At 46.2% G+C, this 27,238-nt stretch overlaps 1 long non-coding RNA gene across 1 annotated transcript; it reads right to left on the bottom strand.

Moving 5' to 3' along the window:
• On the bottom strand, positions 1–27,238 carry LOC119950649. The gene is made up of 3 exons (XR_005457382.1): positions 27,035–27,238; positions 9,001–9,223; positions 1–291 (listed from the first exon to the last, which is right to left on the bottom strand). It is a non-coding gene; the product is annotated as an uncharacterized LOC119950649 (long non-coding RNA).

Genomic DNA, 27,238 nt, shown 5'->3' with positions numbered 1-27,238 from the left:
TCAAACGCAGAATAGGGAAAGGTGAAAAAATAATAAGGATTAAATGAAAGGAAGCGAGTTCTTGCTTCAGATTATGAGCCCTTTAGAGCACTTCCTTCACGATATGAATGTGGTTTAATGTCTTTGCAGCTCAGTAACATATCTTACTCACAGCTTTTCCAGGAGAGGTCTCTGACTTCAAATGAGCCTGTTCTGAGAGAGTGTTATCAGATTTTGGTCTCGGCATACACATCAGCCTCTTTTTTGCAGAGAAGATAGTTGTCAGATTCTGGATTCTGCTTCACATCAGCCCTTTTTTGGAGAGAGAGAGAGAGGATTATCAGATTCCCACAGTGACCTTTTGGTGAGAATTATCTGAATATTCCAGGAGTAAGTTGGTTAAATTCCTCCATACAGCTTGCAGAATCGAAAGTGAAATGAACTCCAGTCTTGTGACACTGAGAAACATGTCAGTGGGACCAGAACCCAATCACCACTGGCCACCGGGCAGGGCATAGACATTTGAGGCAATTCAATGGTCACCAGCCAAGTAAGTCAAACCGAGTCACGCTGCTTGTTTGAAAGATAAAGGCCATTGCTTTGCTTAAGTTAAAGATACAGGCTACGTTAAAGTTACAGGTCCATTACTCATCCATGGATCAAAATGGTATAGCACTGCTGCCTCACAGTGCCAGGCTCGATCCCGGCCCTGGGTCACTGTCAGTGTGGAGTTTGCATATTCTCCCTGTGTTGCGTGGGTTTCACCCCCACAACTCAAAGATGTACAGGGTCGGCGGATTAGCCACGCTAAATTGCCCCTTAATTCGACAAAATGAATTGGGTACTCCAAATTTAGTTTAAAAACTGGATCAAAATCGTAATAGCAAAAATAAAAGAAAGGGGAAATAAGGGAATAAACATGATGGGCCCTTATAGAGTGTAAGTTATGAAATATAGGACTTCCAGTGGTGGCATGTAAGGAGAAGTAACGCGCAAGATAGCTCCTGCAAGGCACTTGTTTTTCGGTCCTTTTTGGGGTAATTTCTGTGGAAATACCTATCAATTTGAAGGCATAAGGCGCCCACAACAGAAAATTCCCAGGAAAGGCTGGGGGAAGAAACTGGCAGATGGGAATTTGTTGACAGACACGGAGAATTTGTGTGGCTCCTCTGGAAAAAATGTGGAGGCTGTTCCAAGAACTGCGACCGTTCCAATAATGGCAGACATATTTGTCAGCGTGCTTTCAACAGAGTTCGATAAACAATTTGAAAAGTAGTGGAGAACGGTATCTGAGGGCCTGCAAAATGTGATCGAGGTGGCCCTATCAGATCGAAATTGGAAAAGACCTCTGAGATGGTGAAGGAGCATGGTGAGGTGTTAGAGGAGTGGAGAAGACTTTGGCAAATTACAGTGAGCAGATTGCCTCGTTGGAGGCTGAGATTGCCGTGGTAGCCAGCGAGAATTTGTTGCTGAGGGCTAAAGTCAATGATCTTGAGAACTGTTCAAGGAAGCAGAACATCAGAGTCATGGGGTTGCCAGAGGGTATGGAAGGCCTGTCTTCACTGCATATTTTTCGCAATTGTTTGGGAAGATTTTTTTTTTAAAATTTAGATTACCCAATTATTTTTTCCAATTAAGGGGCAATTTAGCGTGGCCAATCCACCTACTCTGCACATTTTTGGGTTGTGGGGGGCGAAACCCACGCAGGCACGGGGAGAATGTGCAAACTCCACACGGACAGTGACCCAGAGCCGGGATCGAACCTGGGACCTCAGCGCCGTGGGGCGGTTGTGCTAACCACTAGGCGACCGTGCTGCCCCTTGTTTGGGAAGATGATGAGGGAGGGTGGACTCGAGTTCCCTCCGGAGCTGGACAGGGCTCATAGGACACTCTGGTAGTAGCCCGACCGAACGAACCGCAATGGGTAGTCATCGTTCGGTTTTACAGCTTTCAGGAGAAGGAACAAGTCCTGAAATGGGCTAAGGAACACCGGGACTGAAAATGGGAAGGTAAGGTAACTGCCTCAGGATCTACCTGAGCTGGTGAGGCAGCGGGCAGTCTTCAACAAGGCCAAGGTTGCCTTATATAAGGGAGTTTGGTTTGGGGTGGTGTACCCAGTGAGTCTGCATGTAACCTGTGAGTCGAAAGATTATTATTTTGATGAGCAGGAAGCAGATGCCTTTGTTAAAAAGCATGGACTTGACTCAAGTTAACTGCTCTGTGAGGTCTTTGATTGTTGTGGGTGTTGGGAATCTTGTATATTATCTGATAGTATTTCTTTGTTCTTGTGTGGGATGGTTTTTTCACATGTTGTTTGTTTATTGGAGGGAGGGGACTAACCTGGTATGAGAGGTTTTGTGTTATGTAATATTGTTGGAAATATATGGCTCCCGGTGGGAATTTGGTTTTTGTATGGGGTTTATGTTTAATTTTTTTATCCCTGTGGTGGTATGATTAGCATAGCTGCCTGCCATTGGTGCAGAACACCGGCTTACCATTGGTCCTGGTCGGTCATGTGCCGCTCGACCGGTTGGTTGAGACCAGTCATGTGACGGCTCCCCGATTGGTCGAGAGGCTGAGTTAACCCCGCCTCCAGGGCGGAGTATAAATACCCAGTACTCCCGGCGGTCGTCCTTATACTGTAATCGACCGCAGGGCTAACATCTAGCTGATTAAAGCCATACTTTTGTCCAGCAACTCGTCTCGCGTTCAATTGATGGCACATTAATCCCCAGGACGGGTAGTAGTGTTTTCTTTTTTATTTACCTTGGGGGGAGCCTGCCCCATTAGCTAACTAACGAGTGTGAGGTGGGGGGGGGGGGGGGGGGGGGGGGGGGTGTAGCTGCAACTCGTCGGACCAGTTTTGCAGTGTTTCATCAGCTTAGCGTTTTTGTTTTGTTGGGGGATGGTTTGGTTGGGAGGTGGTATTATTTGTTCATTTTCATGTGGGCAGATCCTGTCAGTGTAGTTGGCTCCAGTGAATGGGGTAAAGGTGAAGTGGGAGGGCGACTGGCACCTATTTTGGATGAGGAAGTGTGGAGTGAAACCCTTCACAGGTTAAAATCAACTTCTTTCTCTCCTGATCCAGCTTAAGGTGGTACATAGGGCTCACATAACTAGGCTAGGATGAGTGATTTTTTTTCGGGGGTAGAAGATAAATATGAGCTGTGTTCTCGGGGGGCTGACTAATCACACCCGTATGTTCCGGCCGTGTCCCAAGCTTCTAAGCTTTTGGGTCTCCTTCTTTAACACCATGTCAGCGATTCTTAACGTCGATCTGGAGCCTTGACCTTGGTGACCATTTTGTGATGTCGGACTCGCTGGGGATGAAGGCAAGTACCTTCGGCTTTGCCTTGTTAATAGCCCGGAGGTGAGTTCTGCTGGGGTGGTGGTCCTCTATTCTACCAAATGCCTCAGTGTAGCTGGGTGACCTTATGAAATTTCTGCAACTGGAGAAGGTCAAGTACAACATCAGGGGGTCGGCTGAGGGGTTCTACCTGAGATGGCAACCATTCATTTCCTTCTTTAAGCAAAGTTTAGTTTATTAGTGGGAAGATTTTTTTTTCTTTTGGATGGGATTTATGTGGTTGGTTGGGTTTTGCCTAGATGTATTGTGTGGCATCCGTCTTTTGTGTTGTTAGTTTGTTATAAATGGAAAGTCTTTAATAAAAATATATAGTTTCTAAATAATGAAATATAGAAATTTGGAAAAGATAACTTAAAAGATAACTGGAAAATCAGAAGAATTTGGATTATTAACCACGTTTAGGAGTACAGAGTCCGAAAAACTAAATAAAACCTCAAGACAAAAATGAAATCAAACAACAGCATTCAATATTATTCAAATATCTTGTAAAATAACTTTTTTTTAACATTCCCTGGACAGTTTGGATTAGATCAGGAACATTGTGGATTATACATTGCCCCATTGGGCAGCACGGTAGCATTGTGGATAGCACAAATGCTTCACAGCTCCAGGGTCCCAGGTTCGATTCCGGCTTGGGTCACTGTCTGTGCGGAGTCTGCACATCCTCCTCGTGTGTGCGTGGGTTTCCTCCGGGTGCTCCGGTTTCCTTCCACAGTCCAAAGATGTGCAGGGTAGGTGGATTGGCCATGATAAATTGCCCTTAGTGTCCAAAATTGCCCTTAGTGTTGGGTGGGGTTACTGGGTTATGGGGATAGGGTGGAGGTGTTGACCTTGGGTAGGGTGCTCTTTCCAAGAGCTGGTGCAGACTCGATGGGCTGAATGGCCTCCTTCTGCACTGTAAATTCTATGATAATCTATGATAATCATTCCATGTCACATCTACATACTGTGGCACCAAGCTAGATTTTGTACATTTATAGAAAGCAAATGTGTAATTGCAATATGTCATTTCAAAAATAAATAATAGTCTATTTGAAACAGCCTTTAAAGATTGAATAAAATTATCCATTAAGTCGATTGTTAGTAAACTGTATCTTTTTTGTAACATTCAACCAGATACAGCAGAGCCAAAATTATAGTTTGCGAGTATGCTGACTGAATATGATCTGGGCTTCATGATATTTGTGTTCACTCTGACCTTTGAAATAAAATAGGCACTACACTTTTCTAGTGTTTCTGAGCAAATGTACTGTAATTAAATTACTAACAGAGCAATTGAGTAGTGATGCACATTCGATGCCTAACCCCTGAATATTCCACTTAGTGAAATCCTAAGGACACATTAACAGCATCAACCTACACTCTATCAAAATTCAAGAAGCTCTCCTGAAATGTATCATGGGGATCTTCACTTCTGTTGAAATTTTCCATTATTTAGGAGATCAACATCTGTTTCTATTTTAATGGATACTTCTACACCTTCTTTAAGCAAAAACTTGGCTGCATTATGATACCAAGGAGCTTTTGAGGTTGGGCACAATAATGGTGTAGGTAATGGAAATCTTTTCAATACTGACTCAGCCCTTTAAGCGTGCTCTGCCATTCAATAAGATCATGGCTGATTTGACTGTAATCTCCTGTCTACCCCCGGTAACCTTTTGCCCCCTCATGTTTATCAAGAATCTATCTACCTCTGCTTTGAAAATATTCAAAAACTTTGCTTCTCCTGCCTTTTGAGGAAAGGAGTTCATTACCCTCCGAGAGAAAATATTTTTTCTTGTCTCTGTCTTAAATGGGTGACCCATTAGTTCTAGATTTTCCTACAAGAGGAAATATCCTCTCCACAATGACTCTATCAAGACCTCTCAGGATTTTATGTGTTTCAATCAAGTTGCCTAACTCTTCTAAATGGCAATGAATACAAGTCTCGCCTGTCCAACCTTTCCTCATAAGATACCCATTTCCAGTTCAGTAATGCAATCACTTCCTTCCTTAAATAAGGAGGCCAATACACGGCATTCCAGATGTGTTCTCAGGAGTGTCTTGTACAACTGAAGCGTAATCTCCCTACTTTTTGTGTTCAATTCTCCTTGCAATAAACAATAACATTCTATTAGTTTTCCTAATTACTTGCTGTACCTGTTTACAAGGTGTTTGAGATACATGCACTAGGACACCCAGATTCCGCTAAAACTCACAGCTCTGCAATTTCTCACTATTTAGATAATATGCTTCTTTTTCATTCTTTCTGCCAAAATAGATAATGCCACCCAGAAAAAGACCTATTAATCTTCTACACATGCCAATATGTTACCCCCTGCACCATGAACATTTATTTTCTTTAATAACCTTTAATGTGGCACTTACCAAATGCATTCTGGAAATGTAAGCACAGTACATCCACCGGTTTCCCTTAAACCACAACAAATGAGATTCCTTCAAAGAACTCCATTAAATTGGTTAAACTTGATTTTCCCTTCACAAAACCATGTTGACTCTACCTGTCCTGTCATAACATCTTTAATAATAGCTTCCAACATTTTCCCTATGTCAGATGTTAAGCTAACTGGCCTGTAGTTTCCTGCTTTCTATTTCCGTCCCTTTTTGAATAAAGGAGTTACATATGCTATTTTCCAATCTAATGCAAACTTCTCCAAATCCAGGAGTTTTGGTAAATTAAAACCAACGCATCAACTATCTCACTAGCCACTTCTATTAAAACCCTGGGATGAAGTCCACCAGTCCACTGCTCCAACCATTTGCTCAGTCCTGATGATTGTAATTTTCCTGTGCTCCTCCCTTCCTTTCAGTTCATGATCTATAGCTATTTCTGGGATGTTATTTATGCTCTCTATAGTGAAGGCTGATGCTAAATACCTGTTTAGCTCTGCTGTCTTCTCCTTATTTTCCAAAGATGTGCATGTCAGGTGGATTGGCTATGATAAAAATAGCTCCTTAGTGTCCAGGGATGTACAGGTTAGGTAGGGTTATGAGGATAGAGCAGGGGAGTGGGCCTAGATAGGGAGCTCTTTCAGAGGGTCGGTGCAGACTCGATGGGCCAAGTGGCCTCCTTCTGCACTGTAGAGATTCTATGATTCTATTGTTGATCCCCAGACTCACTTTCTTTTTTTTTGTAATAATAATCTTTATTGTCACAAGTAGGCTTACATAAACACTGCAATGAAGTTACTGTGAAAAGCCCCTAGTCACCACATTCTGGTGCCTGTTCGGGTACACAGAGGGAGAATTCAGAATGTCCAAATTACCTAACGGCACGTCTTTTGGAACTTCTGGGAGGAATGAAATGAAATGAAAATGAAAATCACTTATTGTCATGAGTAGGCTTCAATGAAGTTACAGTGAAAAGCCCCTAGTCGCCACATTCCGGCGCCTGTTCGTGGAGGCTGTTACGGGAATTGAACCGTGCTGCTGGCCAGCTTTCAAAGCCAGCGATTTAGCCCTGAGCTAAACAGCCCTTCTGGAGTACCCGGAGGAAACCCACGCAGACACAGGGAGAACATGCAGACTCTGCACAGACAGTGACCCAAGGCGGGATTTGAACTTGGGACCCTGGCACTATGAAGCAAAAACGCTAACCACTGTGCCAACTTTACTGCCTTGTAATTAAACAAATCCTACTGTTATTTCACAATGTAAAGGAAAAATATTGTCAGAAATGCAAAGCCTGTAAAGTAAGATTGATATGTTTTGGGACTATCTCTTTAATCTAGGGTAAAATGGAAGAATGATGGGTCACATGACTTGTTTTGAATTCTGCCGAACAAGCTTAGATGGCTTGGTTGTTAAACTTTAAAGGGAGGTGGGCCCAGGTTGTCTCAGTGGGAAGAATGTGCAAGGTATTCTCACCTGCAAACAATGAAGAGGTGGTGGATTAACTGTCAGTTTCTAAGTCACAGGATGGTGTTAGGAATGTAAGGTTCTATAAACAGATAATTTTAAACTATTGATTTAATTCCAAGATTGAATGGAGTTGGTATCTAGCATTTCTGCCTGGATACAAGGCCCATGTGCTTCATGTTGCCATGAAATAGGGCCTTGAAAGGGAAACAGGCCATAGAAAGCCATTAGAGTATTGGCTATATGGAGTTTGTTACGCAATCCCTGAATCTCAAAGACAGGGTCAGTCTGCAAGAATCCAAGAGAAAGAGAGAGCAGAGAGAGATGGAAGCAGTTAATCCTGCACTTTAATCTTGGAAAATGCTGACCCTGTTGAAACACAGATCGAAGCTCACACTCCGATTGAAGTGATTTAAATAAGATTGGAAGATTTACTTAGGTTGGCTAGAGAGAGACAAATGTTCAATTTGTCTCTTATTGTTAAAATCAGTTCTGGGATTGGGAGTTATCGAGTTGGGAAAGGAAAGAGAAAGCAAGCGATTGGAAACTGAGAACAGTTTTTGACTGGTTCCTGGAGAACGAAGTGTTCACTCAGGGACAAAGGAAATGATGACCCTGGAGAGGGGTTTTCTGTTGTTTTAGAAGTCAAATGCAGGATTTCTGGAGAGTATAAATTGGCTTCTGAATGGTGTTTGGACAATGTGTTCTTAGTTTTGTTTATTACAGTAAAGGTCTTAGAACTTTAAATTGTGTCATGTGATCCTTTCAGTCAGCAACTGGAAATTTGAATATCCTTCTCAAGGTTATCAGTGTCCACAGCGATTGTTAACAGTATCTAATATATTTTATAAACATAGTACATCTAACATATATCTTTCATTCTCACTGTGTTAGAATCATAGAATTTACATTGCAGAAGGAGGCCATTCGGCCCATCGGGTCTGCACCAGCCCTTAGAATGAGCACCCTACTTAAGCCCACGCCGCCACCCTATCCCGTAACCCCACTTTTTGGATACTAAGGGGCAATTTAGCATGACCAAGCCACCTAGCCTGCACATTTTTGGACTGTGGGAGGAAACCGGAGTACCTGGAGGAAACCCACGCACACACGGGGAGAAAGTGCCGTGTTGAACCTGGGACACTGGAGCTGTGAGGCAGCAGTGCTAACCACTGTGCCACCGTGCTGCCCATTTGCTGTGTCACACAGCTCAGTATCACATATATGTAAATATAAAGGAGCTAGTTATCTTAAATCTCATAATCAAATTTATTCATTTGCAAATTTCGAAGAGTGCTTTCCTGTTAATTCAAAGCTGTTTAATTTGAATACCGAGGTAATTCAGCCCTCTGTAATTCTAATGACATTACTTAATTCTAGCTTCTATTCATTTTAATTCTGGTTGTTAAAAAAAACTTTATATTATTAATAGATAGATTAGATTTTTCCACCTGATTGGCTCATAAGCAAATAAATTAATTGCTTTCAAATTCATTTCAAATTTCATCTACCCTTTTGACTAATACCCAGGTTTATTTTTATAGTAGTTTGAATTTATTAGTTATCATTCAGTCAGATACAAATTGTATGCCAGAGAAAATGAACCAGATCACCCCGGCACTTACATTTTTACAGTTATTTTGTCTGCCCCAGCGTGAACAGAATGGATTAACTTAAGGCTTCTCGTGAAATAACAGCATTAAAAAATACAGCAATATGATTAAATTTACCTTTTAAAATTTATATGAACTCACACAATCTTGATGTCACTGAAGGCTGTCATTTATTGCCCATACCTTGTTACCTATGAAAATATGGTGGTCTCTCTTCTTCCAAAATCACTACAGTCCATGTTGTGAAGGTTCCACAATGCTGTCAGGTTAGAAGTCCCCAGATTTCGACCCAGCAATGATGAAAGAATGGTGATAAATGCCCAAGTGAGGGTGCTGTGTGACTTGGAGGTGATGAAGTACCTATGCACTGTTCTCATCCTTCTGTATGATATGGGCGAGCAAGTTGCTGTAAAGCAATTGGGTCTCATGGTTATTTTTGCAGATGTCAATTCACAAATATACCCACCTCAGTTATTAAATTCAACTTTACAATATATCACGGCGAGATGTGATCTCTGAATTGCCACCCTAGTACCATAACTGCTCAATACCAAATCCTGCAACTTAAAAAAAAAAATTGGTGTGGCCAATCTTTTAAAAAAAAAATTTTTCTCTTGTTATGCTCTTGGCATAGCATAAGCTGCTTCCTTGATGTTCACTTCGACAAAGGAAGGTTCAGACGTGGAGATAACTTCAACACATTTATTAAACTATTAAAAATTTTCCTACTCGGATTCGCCACTACTGTTAATCCTGCTATAGCTACTCAGACTGACAAATGGACCTTCCCGTTCTGTGCGCTTCTCGCGCAACTGCGCATGTGCAGTACCTTTACCAAGATGGCATCCGATCAAAATTGTCGTTCTCTGCTCCGGGATCTCAGCCTCGTGCTAAGTACTGGCGCCTCTCTTACCATTTTCTGTTGGTTTGATTGTGTTTTCCTCGTAGTATTTACCGAATTTGTCCAGGACTGCCTGGAAGTCGCTCCTGTTTTGCCCTTTGGAGAACTTGAATGTTTTGAAGATCTCTTCTGCTCTGGCACCAGTGATGGTGAGCAGAAGCTCTGTCTTTTCAGCATCGGCCACGTCTTGTAGGTCGGCTGCTACCAGAAAGATCTCAAACCTTTGCCTGGATGCACGCCAGTTTTCGCGGAGATTGCCGTGGCACTTGAGCCGCTGTGGAACCGGAATCTCGATCATCTTGCCTGGGTGTTGTTGCTGGTTGTCACTGCTTGCTGAGTTGTAACTATATGGATTGAAACAGTCACTCAACTCATACCATGTCTTGTTATGTTCTTGGCGTAGCATAAGCTGCTTCCTTGATGTTCGCTCTGACAAAGGAAGGTTCAGACGTGGATATAACTTCAACACGTTTATTAAACTATAAACAATTTTCCTACTCGGATTCGACTCTCCTGTAAATCCTGCTATAACTACTCAGACTGACAAACCAGTCTGCTACAATCCAGGTGGTGGGTGTGATGTTGAATCAACCCTGTGTCTGTACTCACTGAGTGTCTCCACTGGAAAAAGAAAGATCATGTGTGCTGTGTCCTTTATATATGGGTTGGTGTAATGACCACCTGTGGTAGTGTCACCTCTGTGTGTATCGTGAATGCCCATTGGTCATGTCCTATCGCACTGACCTATTGGTTGAGTGTCTGTGTGTCATGTCTCTGGTGCTCCCTCCAGTGTCTAGCTAGTCTACGTGTACTTACATTAACCCCTTGATAGTCTACAGTGATGCATACCACCACATCCCCCTTTTCTTCTTGTTACATATTTTCTGTGCACTGTTAACAATAAGTCCAACTCATATGTATGAGTCCAAAACCCATCAATTATCATGATCGAATGTCTTTCTTTTTGGGTTGGTGAGTTGGTGATTTTGATGGTGGCATGTCCTTGTGAACGCCATCAGTGTCCCTGTGCATAAGGAACCAAGAAGTGGTCAAATCACTTTGTTGTCTGATTTGGAGTCTTTTTTTCTTCCAATGCTTGTGATAGAAATGTTGGATGCCATCTGTCCTGAAAGCCAGGTTGCCTGTTGGTAGTGCAGCACACATGAATTGGGAAGATGCATCGTCCTGCCGTGATATGACATTGTACTGAGCTGAGCAGTAACAGTGTCCCTCACGGGCTAGAGTTGTACAATGTTGTACCAGTCGTAGTTCCAATGGTGTAGCCTTTGTCGTGCTTGCTGTCGACGATGTTGTCTGTGGTACGCGTCGTGTTTTTGTCTTTGACATGGTATTCATAGGTTGTGATGTTGTGTTGGATGGTTCTGTTGTTGTGTTCGCTGCGCTCAAGGACCACACTCTGGGCAGCACGGTAGCACAAGTGGATAGCACTGTGGCTTCACAGCACCAGGATCCCAAGTTCGATTCCCCGCTGGGTCACTGTCTGTGCGGAGTCTGCACGTTCTCCCCGTGTCTGCGTGGGTTTCCTCCGGGTGAGAAAGGTTGACTCAGGGAGAGCTAGACAAAGAGAAGTGATTTGATTTGTTGTACTGAGGATTGAAAAAACAATGATTTACCAATTTATTTTTCGCAGTGTGGAAGTCAAAATCACATGAAACATTATTCCACCCGTCCAGGTTGGCAGGTATATTGGCTGAAAGGAAGTAGGAGTCAAGCTGCGGCTAGTTGGATCCGCATGAGAAAGGAAAGATAAACTGAAGGGAAGTCACCCTGAGCTATTCAGTCTAACTGCTGGAGATCAGTAATTGATCAGAAAGATGTCTACCTATTGTCTAGGTGCACTGCAGTAGGATTTAAATATTTTGAACAGGAAAAAGCAGACTCAACAGAAACGGTTAAAAGGATAAATATTTGAAAAGCAAACATTTGCAGTGCAGTGGTATTAACTAGACAGATCTTTCAAAGAACCAGCACAGACAGAATGGGCCTAATGGTTGGCTTCTATGCTGCATTCCAGTTGTCAGCCCTTGATACTAATAGATGGAAGCAGTGAAAAAAAAAACATGAGTTTATCAATAATGCTGAATAATCGTGCAATGATGAAAGCTTCCACAGATAGTTTACGAACTATGGAAGTAACACTGGTAATCATGTAAACATCACTAGTGAAGATAATTAACATTAAATTAAAAGTGTGCCAGATTTATTGTTCTTGAAACATAAACAATAAACTTCCCAGGCAGAACATTGCACTCCTGATACTTCACTAAGTAAGAACATTTGGAAATAAATAAATACTTTCATATATATTAATGATAATGATCAAAGGTGCTAAACTCTTGTGGTCTACTGCAATTTCTGACAAATGGTGTTTTGTATTCAATAGTCTTGTGCAAAATCCCGGCAGTCCTATATCAGTGTGTGCCTTCATCTTGGGAATTGAAGAGAGACAGCTGAATGAAGATCAAGACTTATTGTCTATTATTTGCTACAGCAGAGAAGAAATTGTATTATTCTTTGGCTGCTGTTATATTGCCACTGAAGGGTCAATGGGATGCAATTTTGGGTGCGCTTGAGTCCTTATAGGTCAGAGCCTCCGGAAAATAAGTTGGTCACGTTATCATTTTTAGATGTGTTGTCCTTTCCGAACATGGAGAGAGAAAGGCAGGAGGAGTTGGGGGCCCTGTTGAGCCCGGAGGAAGTATTGAAAGGCATTGGATCGATCAAGTCAGGTAAGGCCCCTGGTACTGACGGGTTTCCCATCAAATTGCCCGGTGGCACAATGGTTAGCACTGCTACCTCAAGGTGCCGAGGACCTGGGTTCTATCCCGGCCCCGAGAGTCACTGTCCGTGTGGAGTTTGCCCCTGTCTGCATGGATCTCCCCCCCCCCCCCCCCCCCGACAACCCAAAAGATGTGTAGGGTAGGTGGATTGGCCACATAAAAGTGACCCTTAATTGGAAAAATATAAAATTAATTTTAAAAATTTTCACAAGCCCGTTAGCACCATTGATAGTGGACATGGTTAACGACTCTTTGCCGCAAGGGTCCTTGCCCCTTATACTTTCCATGACTTCTATATCCCTCATTTTGAAAAAAAAATCCCACTGAGTGTGGTTCTTATAGACCCATTTCTCTCCTGAACTTCAACGCCAAATTAATAGCTAAGGTGTTGACGCTACATTTGGAGCTATGTATTCGAGAGGTGTTAGCAGATGATCGGACAGGTTTCGTTAAAGGTCGACAATTATCGATTGATGTGTAACAATTATTGAATGTTGTTCTTTCCCTAACTCCGGTTTCCGAACCAGAGTGATTGCATTTCTGAACGCGGAGAAGGCGTTCGACAGGATAGAGTGGGAGTACCTCATCAAGGCCCTGGGGAAGTTTGGTCTTGAGCAGAATTCCTTTTGTGGGTTTGACTGCTTTATAGTGTCCCTATGGCCAGTATAAACACCAATGCTTTGAGCTTGGGATATTTCTCATTAAGTAGGGGTATTAGGGGACTTCCAGTGGCGGTCATTGTGTGAGTGGTCGCACACAGGGCAGCACCTGCTCGAAGGCATAGGAAATAACTCTTTTTACCCAATATTGGGTCTAATTCTGACGAAAAGATGTCGGTGAAGGTCGGAGGAGTAGTTTCCTCTGGGAGTGGTAATAATAATAATAATTGGGCAGCACAGTGGTGCAGTGGGTTAGCCCTGTTGCCTCACGACGCTGAGGTCCCAGGTTCGATCCCGGCTCTGGGTCACTGTCCATGTGGAGTTTGCACATTCTCCCCGTGTTTGCGTGGGTTTCGCCCCCACAACCCAAAGATGTGCAGGCTAGGTGGATTGAACACACTAAATTGCCCCTTAATTGGAAAAAAATGAATTGGGTACACTAAATTTATTTTTAAAAAAACAAAAAAATAATAATAATAATAATTTTTATTGTCACAAGTAGGCTTACATTAACACTGCGATGACGTTACTGTGAAAAGCCCCTAGTTGCCACATTCTGGCGCCTGTTCGGGGACACAGAGGCAGAATTCAGAATGTCCAAATTACCTTACCTTACAGCACGTCTTTCGGGACTTGTGGGAGGAAACTGAAGCACCCAGAGGAAACCCACGCAGACACTGGGAGAACGTGGAGATACTGCACAGACAGTGACCCAAGGCGGGAATTCAATCTGGGACCCTGGCACTGTGAAGCAACAGTGCTAACCACTGTGTTACCGTGCGGCCCCAAAAGCATCACTCGAACAGGTAAAAAAAGATGAAGCGAAGAACAACTCAGGAGGTGTTAGGATTCAAAAAGAAAGTATTAAAACTGGCATAAAGGCACATTACCTGAATGCCTGTAGCATTCAAAACAACGTAAATGACAGCACAAACCATCTCAAATGAGTATGATTTAGTGGCCATTACAAAGATATGGTTGCAAGATGGTTATGACTGGGTGTTAAATATCCAGTGGTATCAGACTATTCGGAAGTACAGGCAGGAAGGTGATGGTGTAGCACAATATTGAAGGATGACGTGAGGAAGGTAGCGAGAGATGATATAGGTTCTATAGAGAAAAAGGTTGAATCCATTTGTGTTGAAAGTAGAAATAGTAAGGAGAAAAGATCACTGATTGGCGTAGTCTATAGGCCACCAAATAATATGGTGGGACGGGCAATAAAAAAAGAAATAACTGGTGCATGTAAAAATTGTACGGCAATTATCATGGGGAATTTTTATCTGCATGTCATTTGGTCAAACCAGGTCTGTCAGGGCAGCCTTAAGGAGGAGTTCGTTGAATGTATCAGCAATAGTTTTGCCAAACAGTATGTAATGGAACCTACAAGGGAGCAAGCTGTCCTAGATCTGATCCTGTGTAATGAGACAAGAATAATTAATGATCTCATAGTTAGGGTTCCTCATGAAAGGAGTGATCATAATATGGTTGAATTTAAATTACAGATGGAGTGTGAGAAGGTAAAATCCAATACTGGTGTCTGGTGCTTAAACAAAGGAGACTACAATGGGAGGAGGGAGGAGTTGGCTAGGGTAGATTGGGAGCAAAGACTCTGTGGTGGGACAATTGACAAGTGGAGGACTTTCAAAGTGTTTTTTCACAGTGCTCATAAAAAGCACATGCCAGTGAAAAGGACCAAAGGAAAAAAGGATAATCAGCCATGGATATCTAAGGAAATAAAGGAGGGTATCAAATTAAAAGAAAAGGCATACAAAGTGGCAAAGATTAGCGGGAAAGTAGAGGATTGGGAATTTTTTTTAAAATTGAGAGTACCCAATTAATTTTTTCCAATTAAGGGGCAATTTAGCGTGGCCAATCCACCGAGCTTGCACAGCTTTGAGTTGTGGGGGCGAAACCCAAGCAAACACGGGAGAATGTGCAAACTCCACATGGACAGTGACCCAGAGCCAGGATCGAACCTGGGACCTCAGCGCCGTGAGGATTGGGAAATTTTTGGAGGTCAACAGAAAGCCACGAAAAAATCTATAAAGAAAAGTAAGACAGATTTCTGAGTGTAAACCAGCTCAGAATATTAAAACAGATAGCAAAAGTTTCTACAAATATATAAAACAAAAAAAAAGAGTAGCAAAGGTAAACATTGGTCCTTTAAAGGATGATAAGGGGGATTTAATAATGGGAAATGAGGACATGGCTGAGGCACTGAACAGGTATTTTGTGTCGGTCTTCACAGTGGAAGACACAAATAAGATGCCAATAATCATTGGCAAGGAGGATATAGTAGGTGAGGACCTAGAAACGATTATCACTAAGGAGGTAGTGTTGGGCAAGTTAATGGGGCTAAAGGTAGATAAGTCTCCTGGCCCTGATGGAATGCATTCCAGGGTACTAAAAAGAGGTGACAGGGGAAATAGCAAAAGCGCTCATGGTAATTTACCAGAATTCGCTGGACTCTGGACGCTGGGATGGTTCCGGCAGATTGGAAAACAGCAAATGTGACACCACGGTTTAAAAAAGGTGGACAAAAGGCAGGTAACTATAGACCGGTTAGCTTAACTTCATGTCCGCTGGTTACCAAACCCGGCAGAAGATGGTGAAAGACCTGGCCAAGGAGTTGGAGGAAACCTGTGGTGCAGCATCCAGTGGAAGGATGGCAGAGGGGGGAGGACTGGGGCAAGTGGGAAAGCCCCAGATGGAGCAGTTGATGGTTTTTATTAAGGATTAGTTCCACCAGCAAAGGAAGGAGATGCAAAAGGACCGCTCGAAAGCCATTGAAGGAGCTGCGGCACCCCTGAAGAGCTCAATGGAGCAGGTGAAGAACTTTTTGGAGGTGCAGAGGTCGCAGATCCAAGAGACAGAAGGGGTGATTTTGTAGCATAACGATCGAATGGTGGCACTGGAGGCAGAGGTGGGACTCTGAGGAAACCTTTGCAAACCATTGCGGGCAAAGGTGGAGGAGCCAGGAGAGCATCTCGAGAAGGCAGAAATAACATGCTGATATTGTTGCAGATAGTGGGCCTGCCAGAAGAGTGGAGGGTGTGAATGCCACGAGGTACGCCTCAAAAATGCTGGCGGGGCAGGTGGTGGAGGGGGTGCTGGTTAAGTCCCCTCAATTGGACAGAGCACATAGGTCTCTGAGGCAGAAGCCGAGAGCTGGGGAGCCGCCGCAGGCGGTGATCATGAGACTCCACAAATTTGCGTTGGGCGAGGGAGAAACGCACACGAGCGAATGGCAGGGAAAGAAGACCCGAATATATCAGGATATTGGAGCAAAGATGGCGAAACGGTGGGCATTACCTCACATTTGGGCAGTACGGTAGCACAGTGGTTAGCACTGGGGCTTCACAGCTCCAGGGTCCCATGTTCGGTTCCCGGCTCGGGTCACTGTCTGTGTAGAGTCTGCACATTCTCCTGAGCAGAGGAGAGGGGGGAGGGGAGGTCATTGGGAGGTGCCTTTGGCAGGGATTGCCACACGAGCAAGTAATGCTGGTGAACAGAAGGACTTGGACAGGCTGGGAGAGTGGGCAAAGAAGTGGCAGATGGAATACAATGTGGAAAAGTGTGAAATTATGGACTTTGGAAGGAGGAATGGAGGCATAGACTATTTTCTAAATGGGGAAATGCTCAGGGAATCAGAAGCATAAAGGGACTTGGGAGTCCTTGTTCACGATTCTCTTCAGGTTAACTTGCAGGTTCAGTTGGCAGTTAGGAAGGCAAATGCAATGTTAGCATTCATGTCGTGAGGGCTAGAATACAAGACCAGAGATGTACTTCTGAGGCTGTATAAGGCTCTGGTCAGACCCCATTGGGGGTATTGTGAAGAGTTTTCGACCCCGTATTTAAGGAAGGATGTGCTGACCTTGGAAAGGGTCCAGATGAGGTTCATAAGAATGATCCCTGCAATGAAGAACTTGTCGTTTGGGGAACGTTTGAGGACTTTGGGTCTGTACTCATTGGAGTTTAGAAGGATGAGGGGGATCTTATTGAAACTTACAAGATACTGCGAGGCCTGGATAGAGTGGATGTGGAGAGGATGTTTCCACTTGTAGGAAAAACTAGAACCAGAGGACACAATCTCAGAGTAAAGGGACTTGGTGTGTGTGTAGGGGGGGGGGGGGGTTGCGGAGGTGATGGTCGCTGGGGAACCGGTGGGTGCCAGATCCCGGAGGGAGACTGTATCTTGTCGGCCGTCACGGCGCACCACATAGGCATACTGAGGGTTGACATGTAGGAGCTGGACCCTCTCGACCAGGGGGTCAGACTTATGGCTCCTCACGTGCTTCCGGAGGCCCCAGTGTTGTCAGCCAGGATGGAAGCGAGACCCCGGAGGTGGATTTCCTGGGGAAGCCAAATTATCGGTCGTGAGGGGTCTCATTTGTGGCTGTGCAGCCGAGCCACCGAATGGAGTGGAGCGCGTCGGGGAGGACCTCCTGCCAGCGGGAAACCGGGAGACTTCCAGACTGTAGGGCCAGAAGGACGGCCTTCCATACCGTCGGGTTCTCCCTCTCCACCTGTCCGTTTCCCCGGGGGTTGTACCTAGTAGTCCTGCTCGAGGCAATGCCCTTACCGAGCAGGTACTGACGCAACTCATCGCTCATAAACAAGGAGTCCCGGTCACTGTGGACGTAAGTGGGGAAACCGAACAGGGTGAAGATGTTGTGCAGAGCCTGAATGACAGTGGCCGCAGTCATGTCGGGGCAAGGGACGGCAAAGGGAAAACGGGTGTACTCGTCAACGACGTTGAGAAAATACACGTTGCGATCAGTGGAGGGGAGGGGCCCTTTGAAATCGACGACGAGGCGCTCAAAGGGGTGGGATGCCTTCACCAGGTGGGCCTTGTCTGGCCAATAGAAGTGCGGCTTGCACTCCGCTCAGACTTGGCAGCCCCTGGTCATGGCCCTGACCTCCTCGGTGGAGTAGGGCAGGTTGCAGGCCTTGATGAAGTGGAGAAGCCGGGTGACCCCCAGGTGACAGAGATCATTGTGGATGCCCCGAAGTCGGTCATCTTGCGCGCTGGTGCATGTGCCACGGGACAGGGCATCTGGTGGCTCGTTGAGCTTCCCAGGACAATATACTAAATCGTAATTATAGGTAGAAAGTTCGATTCTCCACCTCAAGAGTTTATCATTCTTGATCTTGCCCCGCTGTGTGTTGTTGAACATAAAGGCTACCGACCGTTGGTCGGTAACAAGGGTGAACCTCCTACCGGCCAGGTAGTGCCTCCACTGCCGCACAGCTTCCACAATGGCTTGAGCTTCCTTTTCGACAGAGGAGTGTGGAATCTCGGAGGCGTTGAGGGTACGGGAAAAGAAGGCCACGGGCCTGCCTGCCTGGTTAAGGGTAGCGGCCAGGGTGATATCTGACGCGTCGCTCTCCACCTGGAAGGGGATGGACTCGTCCACCGTGTGCATCGCGGCCTTGGTAATGTCTGCCTTGATGCGGCTGAAGGCCAGGCGGGCCTCAGTCGTCAGGGGGAAGATGGTGGCTTTGATAAGTGGGCGGGCTTTGTTCGCATAGTTGGGGACCCACTGGGCATAATATGAAAAGAACCCGGGACATCTTTTCAGGGCCTTGGGACAGTGGGAAGGGGGAGTTGCAGGAGGGGGCGCATGCGGACGGGGTCGGGCCCTCGGACTCCGTTTTCCACGATATAGCCGAGGATGGCGAGTCGGGTTGTGGGGAAAACGCATTTCTCCTTGTTTTAGGTGAGATTGAGGGCTTGGGCGGTTTGGAGGAACTTCTGAAGTATAGCGTCGGGGTCCTGCTAGATCATGGCCGCAGATGGTGACATTATCCAAGTACGGTAACGTGGCCCGCAGCCTGTACTGGTCAACCATTCGGTCCATCGTTCTTTGGAAGACCGAGACCCCATTGGTGACGCCGAAGGGGACCCTGAGGAAGTGGAAGAGGCGGCCGTCTGCCTCAAAGGCCGTGTAGTGGCGATCTTCCGGGCGGATCGGAAGCTGGTGGTACGCGGACTTCAGATCTACCGTGGAAAAAACCCGGTAGCGTGCAATCTGATTAACCATGTCCGCTATACAGGAAAGGGGGTACGCATCGAGTTGCGTGTACAGATTTATGGTCTGGCTGTAGTCTACAACCATCCGGTTCTTTTCCCCAGTCCTGACGACAACCACTTGGGCTCCCCAGGGGCTATGACTGGCCTCGATGATCCCCTCCCTAATGAGCCGCTGGACCTCGGACCTGATAAAAGTCCTGTCCTGGGCATTGTACCGCCTGCTCCGGGTGGCGACGGGTTTACAATCGGATGTGAGGTTCGCGAAGAACGAGGGAGGGGTGACCTTAAGGGTCGCGAGGCTATATACGGTGAAAGGGGGTAGGGGTCTGCCAAACTTCAGGTTCAGGCTTCTGAGGTTGCACTGGAAATCCAGTCCTAACAAGAGAGGTGCGCAGAGATGGGGGAGGACATAGAGTTTAAAATTGGCGTACTCGGCACCCTGTATCGCGAGGTTTGCGACACAGTACCCCTGGATCTGCACTGAATGTGATCCGGAAGCAAGGGAGGTTGTTTGGGATGCAGGGGAAATCTGGAGGGAACAGCGCCTTACCGTGTCCAGATGGATGGAGCTCTCTGTGCTCCCAGAGTCAAACAGACAGGGCGTTTCGTGCCCACTGACCCGGACAGTCATCATGGAGTTCTTGAGGTGCTTGGGCCATGACTGGCCGAGAGTGACGGCGCCAAGCTACGGGTAGCCGGTGTGGTCAGTGGTAGTGGGGCGGTCCCAAGATGGCGGCTAGGATGGCAGCCCCCATCGGGTCGCACGTGTCGGCGGCGTTGAAGATGGTGACCCCCACAGATAGCACGAGGCGGATGACGCGTCAGAAGGGAGCGGTACCGGCAGGCACGCAGCCATGCTGCAGGGTCTACGGGCATGTGAGTCTGTGAGTCGGGCCCGCGATTTTGGAACTTTGGGTCGGGCCAAGCAGACTTTGGCCAAATGTCCTTTCTTGCCGCAGTCGCTGCAGGTCGCGTTCCAAGCTTGGCAACGCTGCCTGGGGTGCTGGTTCTGACCACAGAAATAGCAAGGCGGCGCCCCGGGTTGAACATAGAACATAGAACATTACAGCGCAGTACAGGCCCTTCGGCCCTCGATGTTGCGCCGTCCTGTGAAGCCCCTCGAAAGTCCCTCTACACTATTCCCTTATCGTCCATATGTCTATCCAATGACCATTTGAATGTGTTTAGTGTTGGCGAGTCCACTACTGTTGCAGGCAGGGCATTCCACGCCCTTACTACTCTCTGAGTAAAGAACCTACCTCTGACATATGTCCTATATCTATCTCCCCTCAATTTAAAGCTATGTCCCCTCGTGCTGGACATCACCATCTGAGGAAAAAGGCTCTCAATGTCCACCCTATCTAATCCTCTGATCATCTTGTATGCCTCAATTAAGTCACCTCTTAACCTTCTTCTCTCTAACGAAAACAGCCTCAAGTCCTTTAGCCTTTCCTCATATGATCTTCCCTCCATACCAGGCAACATCCTTGTAAATCTCCTCTGTACCCTTTCCAATGCTTCCACATCCTTCCTATAATGTGGCGACCAGAACTGCACCCAATACTCCAAATGTGGCCGCACCAGAGTTTTGTACAACTGCAACATGAACTCATGGCTCCGAAACTCAATTCCTCCACCAATAAAAGCTAACACACCGTACGCCTTCTTAACAACCCTCTCAACCTGGGTGGCAACTTTCAGGGATCTATGGACATGGACACCGAGATCTCTCTGCTCGTCCACACTACCAAGAATCTTACCATTAGCCCAGTACTCTGTCTTCCTGTTATTCCTTCCAAAATGAATCACCTCACACTTTTCTGCATTAAACTCCATTTGCCACCTGTCAGCCCAGCTCTGCAGCTTATCTATGTCCCTCTGTAACTTGTAACATCCTTCTGCACTGTCCACAACTCCACCGACTTTAGTGTCATCTGCAAATTTACTCACCCATGCTTCTACGCCCTCCTCCAGGTCATTTATAAAAATGACAAACAGCAGCGGCCCCAAAACAGATCCTTGTGGTACACCACTAGTAACTGGACACCAGTCAGAACATTTCCCATCAACCACCACTCTTTGTCTTCTATCAGCTAGCTAATTTCTGATCCAAACTGCTAAATCACCCTGAATCCCATGCCTCTGTATTTTCTGCAATAGCCTACCGTGGGGAACCTTATCAAACGCTTTACTGAAATCCATATACACCACATCAACTGCTTTACCCTCATCCACCTGTTTGGTCACCTTCTCGAAGAACTCAATGAGGTTTGTGAGGCACGATCTACCCTTCACAAAACCATGTTGACTATCTCTAATCAAATTATTCCTTTCCAGATGATTATACATCCTATCTCTTATAAACCTTTCCAAGACTTGGGCGGGCAGCCACGCGGCACAGGCCTGGGACACCCTCGGGTTGGATGATGGTTGCGCCTACGGCGCCCACGACGCCCACGAGGAAATTGCGTGGTCGGAGGGGAAAGCATTTAGGCTCTGGAAGGCTACCTCTAATGAGGTAGATAGTTTTACCGTCTCTTCTAGGTCGAGGGCGACCTTTTCAAATAGGTGCTGTCTGACATAGTTGGACCGGACGCCAGCCATTTAGGTGTCCCGGATGGCAAGTTCCATGTGCTGCGAGGCCGTGACGTCCTTGTAGTTACAGTTTCAAGCGAGTACCCTCAGGTCATGTAGATATTCCTCCAACAATTCCACGGGTCGTTGACGACATATGGTGAGGAGATGCCGCGCGAACACTTCGTTCACCGGCCTCACGTAATGTATTTTCAGGATCGCGACCGCGACTGCGTACGTGGTCGCGTCTTTGATTAGTACCGAGATTCTGTGGCTCACCTGGGCATGGAGGAGACTCAGCTTCTGTGCCTCAGTGACGACGGGCGAGGAGGAGGCGGCGAGGTGGGCCTCAAAGCAGCGGAGCCAGTGTGAAAAGATTCCTTTGACTTCAGCTGCCTGTGGGTCGAGTTCCAGTTGATCAGGTTTGAGGGCGGCTTCCATTGCGATATCTTAGCGTATTAAATTGATGCGACCATCAATTCACAGAAGTAGAAGTGAACAGTGGTTTTAATAAGCTAGATTTGTTGCTGCCTGTGACTGCTCTGTACTGAGTGCTTCCTAAAGGCAGATTTATATACCACCCCTGAGGAGGGAGAGCCACAGGCGGAACAACATAAGACAGTACAATACAGCGGTGAATTGTAGTAGCAATACGTTCACCACAGCATGGCCAATCAATCCGGCCTGCACCTCTTTGGGTACTGGGGTCAAAACACACGCAAACTCCACATGGACAGTGACCCAGAGCCCGGGATCAAACCTGGGACCTCGGCACTGTGAGGCAGCAGTGCTAACCACTGCACCACCGTGCTGCCCTAATGGGGCGGGCGTTAAGTGTGGAAGATGACGAATGGTAGAGAGGAATGGAGGCATAAGCCCCCAATAAGGTTGGTGACGTGGAACGTCCGTGGGCTTAATGGGCTGGTTAAAAGATTACGGGTGTTTGCACACGTCAGGAGCTTAAAAGCGGAGTAAGTTTTACTGCAGAAGACACACCTCTTGGTTTGGGGGAGACTGGGGCTAGGGTGGCAGGACCTCCCCCCACACTCCCCATGGGGCGTGACATTTTCTCACCTGTCCCGTCATTGGCAGGGCTCAAAATATTAATGGATGCTGCAGGAGAATGATGACGACTTGCAGCGAGGACAGACCGATGCTCCTCTTATCCCCTGCGAATGTCTGACTCCTGCCTGAATACAGAGTGGTTAAATGACACTTCTCAGCTGCTACTGACTTCTCTGAGGTCAGGGGTCCTGGTGTGTATCTCCACCTATTGACAAGGTGGGCAGTCTCTCGCAAGCTTTCGGCCCATCGCATCATCGATGCTTAAAAATGTTGGTAGACATGAGAGGCCTGAACATAGTTCTGGGAGGGGGGATCTTCCCCTGGATGGCTGTGATTTGGGGGTGCGCCTGTGACAGGGTCAGTGAGGCATTACTGCATCGTCGGTGCGGGAGGCAGGAGAACCATTGCACTCCATTCTCTCAGTGCTGAGGGAGGATACGGTGAGTTTGCACGGGGGCTGGCGGAGCATGGCGCTATGACATGAGATTGGGGGGACATTTGATGAATATTTCATGTTATTTTTAGTACGAGCTAGTTATTACACTGGTGACTTATCTCTACCAGTCTAGGTTCATCCGTGGCTGCTGTATGCTTAATTTTTCTTAGCCTTCCTCACCCTTCCGCGGCAATGTCTCGGTGTATCCCCAGGATCCACAGCTGAGGATGATGCGATCTACTGACTTCAACGTCCAGTTTCCTGAGATGACCTTGGTGGGTGTGACCTGTGCAGCCGAGACCTTGAGTGTCCTGGTCTGCTTTTGGGCAGCATGGTGTGCAGGACTGGAGGCGTGTCGCTCACAGGGAGGGGGGTTTCAAATGGGCTGGACACCCCCACGGTCTCCAAGGTGGAAGGTCCCGGGCTGCACTCCTGCCGATTCTCTTCCCTTTGGGTACCCAGGGGCCCTTGGGCTCCTCCATGGGATGAAGGGGCAGCTGGAGTGAGATCCAGATGCTCCGCCACCCTCTGGTGCTGGCACTCGTGGATTCCCACTGGTACCTATATCATGCATTTGAAGCCTACACCATGGAGCCCATGCCCTCAGCCATGGAGGTCATGAGCTGAACCATTGAGTGGACATCACCCATGGAGTGCAAGTCCTGCACCAAGGTTTCCACTGCAGATATCATCTCGCAGTGTTGGCCTCATTACATCGTAATGACAGCACCATTTCCTCGGAGAGAAGGTGATGGAACCCCCTCCAGTCGGCCTTGCAGTCTGAGGAGAAATGCTAACCTCCCTTCCTGATAGTCACGACTCTGTCTGATCAAGGGTCTCCCACCTCTGTTAGACCTCATCGAGAAACTTGCTGAAAGCTCCCTCAGTAAAGCGTGTTGCAGTCTTTCTGGCAGCTGCCCCCCCCCCCCCCCCTAATTGGACTTGGAACAAGTGCTGGGGATCGCTCGGGAGGCGTTTAAATGGTGCGCCCCCACTGATAGCAGCAATTTAAGTTGTGGTAGGGTAAGCGAATCAGAGTTGGCTGCCATGGGCAATTTGCGAAAGAAAAGAATGAACATACACCGACTTTTCCCGCTGATGGCACAGGTGAGATTCTCTACGATTTTCTCGCCAAGACCAACATTTTAAAAAAATATTGAAAAATGCCACCTTTGGTATCCATTCTCAGACAGCTCTTCCAGAGCAAAGTTCTTCCTCCTTCTCTGGACAGTGAGAAGATGATGAAGTCCCCTCTCTTTCTATACAGGCCTCTGTCATTTTCCTGATGCAGTGACTGAAAGCAAATTGTAAGATGTTGCTAATATTACTTGTGTGGCGCGAATGTTACTTGCCACATCAGTCCAAGCCTCAAATGTTGTCCAGTTCTTGCTGTATATGGGCGTGAACGGTTTCGGCATTTGATGGGTTGCGAATGGTGCTGAATATTGTGCAAACATCAGTGAACATTCCAACTTCTGACCTTATGATGGAAGAAGACCACTGATGAAGCCTGAGGAACTCCTGCAGTCCAGGCCTGGACCTGCACAGTCCAAAATGGCTGATTGCGATGGCAAAGAATGCGAATTTGATGCCAATCTACCATGCTTTTTGGAGCAAGCATGGCACACCCTGTCATTCGAGCCCTGTCAGTCAGGATGTGCCATATAGGCTATGCCGAAGGTGACCAGAAACATTTCAGTTGACATTTGGGGAGGCGGTGGCACAGTGGTATTGTCAGTGGACTAGTAAACCAGAGACCCAGAGTAATGCTCTGGGGATCCAGGTTCAAATCCCACCACTGCAGATGGTGAAATTTGAATTCAATAAAAATCTGAAATTAAAAGTCTAATGATGACTATGGAACCAATGTCAAATACCATAAAAACCCATTTGGTTCACTAATGTCCTTTAGGGAAGGAAATTTGCCATCCTTACCTGGTCTGGCCTACATGTCACTTCAGACCCACAGCAATGTGGTTGACTCTTAACTTCCCCCTCAAGGTCAATTAGGGATGGGCAATCCATGCTGGCACAGCCTGGGACACCCATGTCCAATGAATTAAAAAAATTATGATTTTGAGGCTTCCTGGCATGAGCACTAACAGAGCCTATGAAACCGAATTACCTGGTCAGTGAGTAATCTTCTCTACTTTATTGGACACCTTTTAGGAGTCGCAAGGAGAAAGGGAGTGCTTGTTCATGGGAAGCTCACTTGGTCTAGAGTAGGGATGAGAGGAGGACCTGGGGCCAAGACAGCAGAAAAGAACAGATAGATCTTCAGAGAGCAAGGTGGAGTTCTTCCTCCCTGTGGGTGTAGAACATTTCTCTTCCTCTGGATCTGTTGCACCAGGACCCCCAGTGCCATATCCAAGAATCTGCGCACCCTCACCCTTGGTCCCTGCACCATCCTGAAAAATGTTGCAGTCAGCCATCTTTCCTTCACAGCATGGTGGGTGTATCTACACCACAGGGATTGCAGCGGTTCAAGAAGGCAGTTGATCACCACCCCTTCTCAAGGGCAATTAGGGGTGGGTAATGAATGCTGGTCCAGCCAGAGGTGCTCACTTACTGTAAATTAATTTTAAAAACGCATTCCTCATCTTCAGTAGAAGTGAGCGCAGGAAACTATATATGTTGCATGAAAGTGCTTCTAATCAGCGCTTGAGTGCTAAACCTGCAGGTGTCTGCTTTCGCACCTCCAGGCATGTACAAATCATGACAATCAGCAATTAGCCCCAAAACTTGTATGCTAAAATCAGACTTTTAAATAGGAGTTTCTTACCCATCCACTCAGTGGTGGTTTTCATCCTTACACCAAAATAAACAGCCTCTATCCAACAATTTGTGTTTGTATAACACTTTTAACATCGCAAAACATTCCAAGACCCTTCACAAAAACATTACCAAACAAACTTTGACACTGACCCACGTAAAAGGATAGAAGGGCAAATAACCAAAAATCTCATCAGAGGTGGGTTTTAAGGAGCATCTAAAGGATGGGTTGGGAGGTGGCAAGGTGTCCGGAGAAAATTCCAGAGTTTAGGGCACCAGCAGCTGAAGGCTATCATCAGAGGAGTGACTAAATTGGGGATGTGCAGGAAATAAGAAATGGAGGGGTACAGATATCTTGGATAGTTGTATGCTTGGAAGAGGTTACAGAAATAGATAGGAATCACCAAGGCTATGAAGGGATTTGAAAACAAGGATGACAATTTCTCCCCAAAGAGTCGATATAGATTAGAGAGCACAGGGGTGATGGGTGAAGGGGAGCCGAGTGTGAATTAGGATATGGGCAGCAGAGTTTTGGATGAGTTTAAGTTTATGCAAGGTGGAAAATGAGAGACAACTGGGTCACCGTCCATGTGGGGTTCTCCCAATGTCTGCGTGGGTTTCACACCCCACAACCCAAAAATGTGCTGGCTAGGTGGATTGGCCACGCTAAGTTGCCCCTTAATTTGGGAAAATAAATAAATAAATAAATAATTGGGTACTCTAAATTTATTTTTAAAAAGGAAAATGAGAGACCAACCAGGAGAGAATTGAAATAGTCAAGTCAAGAGGTAAAAGACAGGGAGAGTTTCAGCAATAGATGATCTGAAGCAGAGACAGGGTCAGATGATTTTACGCAGGTGAAAGTAGACAGTTTTAGTAATAGTGCAGGTGTGTGGTTCGAAGTTCATCTCAAGGTCAACTATGACACCAAGGTTGCAAACAGACCTATCAGCAATATTAGGAGATACTTACTATTATATACAAACCAGTACAATTGATGAATAACAGCATCCACAAATAGAATTACGCGCGTGTATTGATGGAAGTTTCTTCTTTTTGTACTTGCTCAACATTTGCGGATTTCAGCAAAGAGGGCTGGACCCGTCTGTGCAAAGCCACTGAATAGTTCAAAGTCACAATCCAACTTTCAGTTGAAAGCAAAATACTGCGGATGCT

Source organism: Scyliorhinus canicula, chromosome 16 (assembly GCF_902713615.1).
Source record: "Scyliorhinus canicula chromosome 16, sScyCan1.1, whole genome shotgun sequence".
Taxonomy (NCBI): domain Eukaryota; kingdom Metazoa; phylum Chordata; class Chondrichthyes; order Carcharhiniformes; family Scyliorhinidae; genus Scyliorhinus; species Scyliorhinus canicula.
This window is presented reverse-complemented; position numbering and strand designations above follow the sequence as displayed.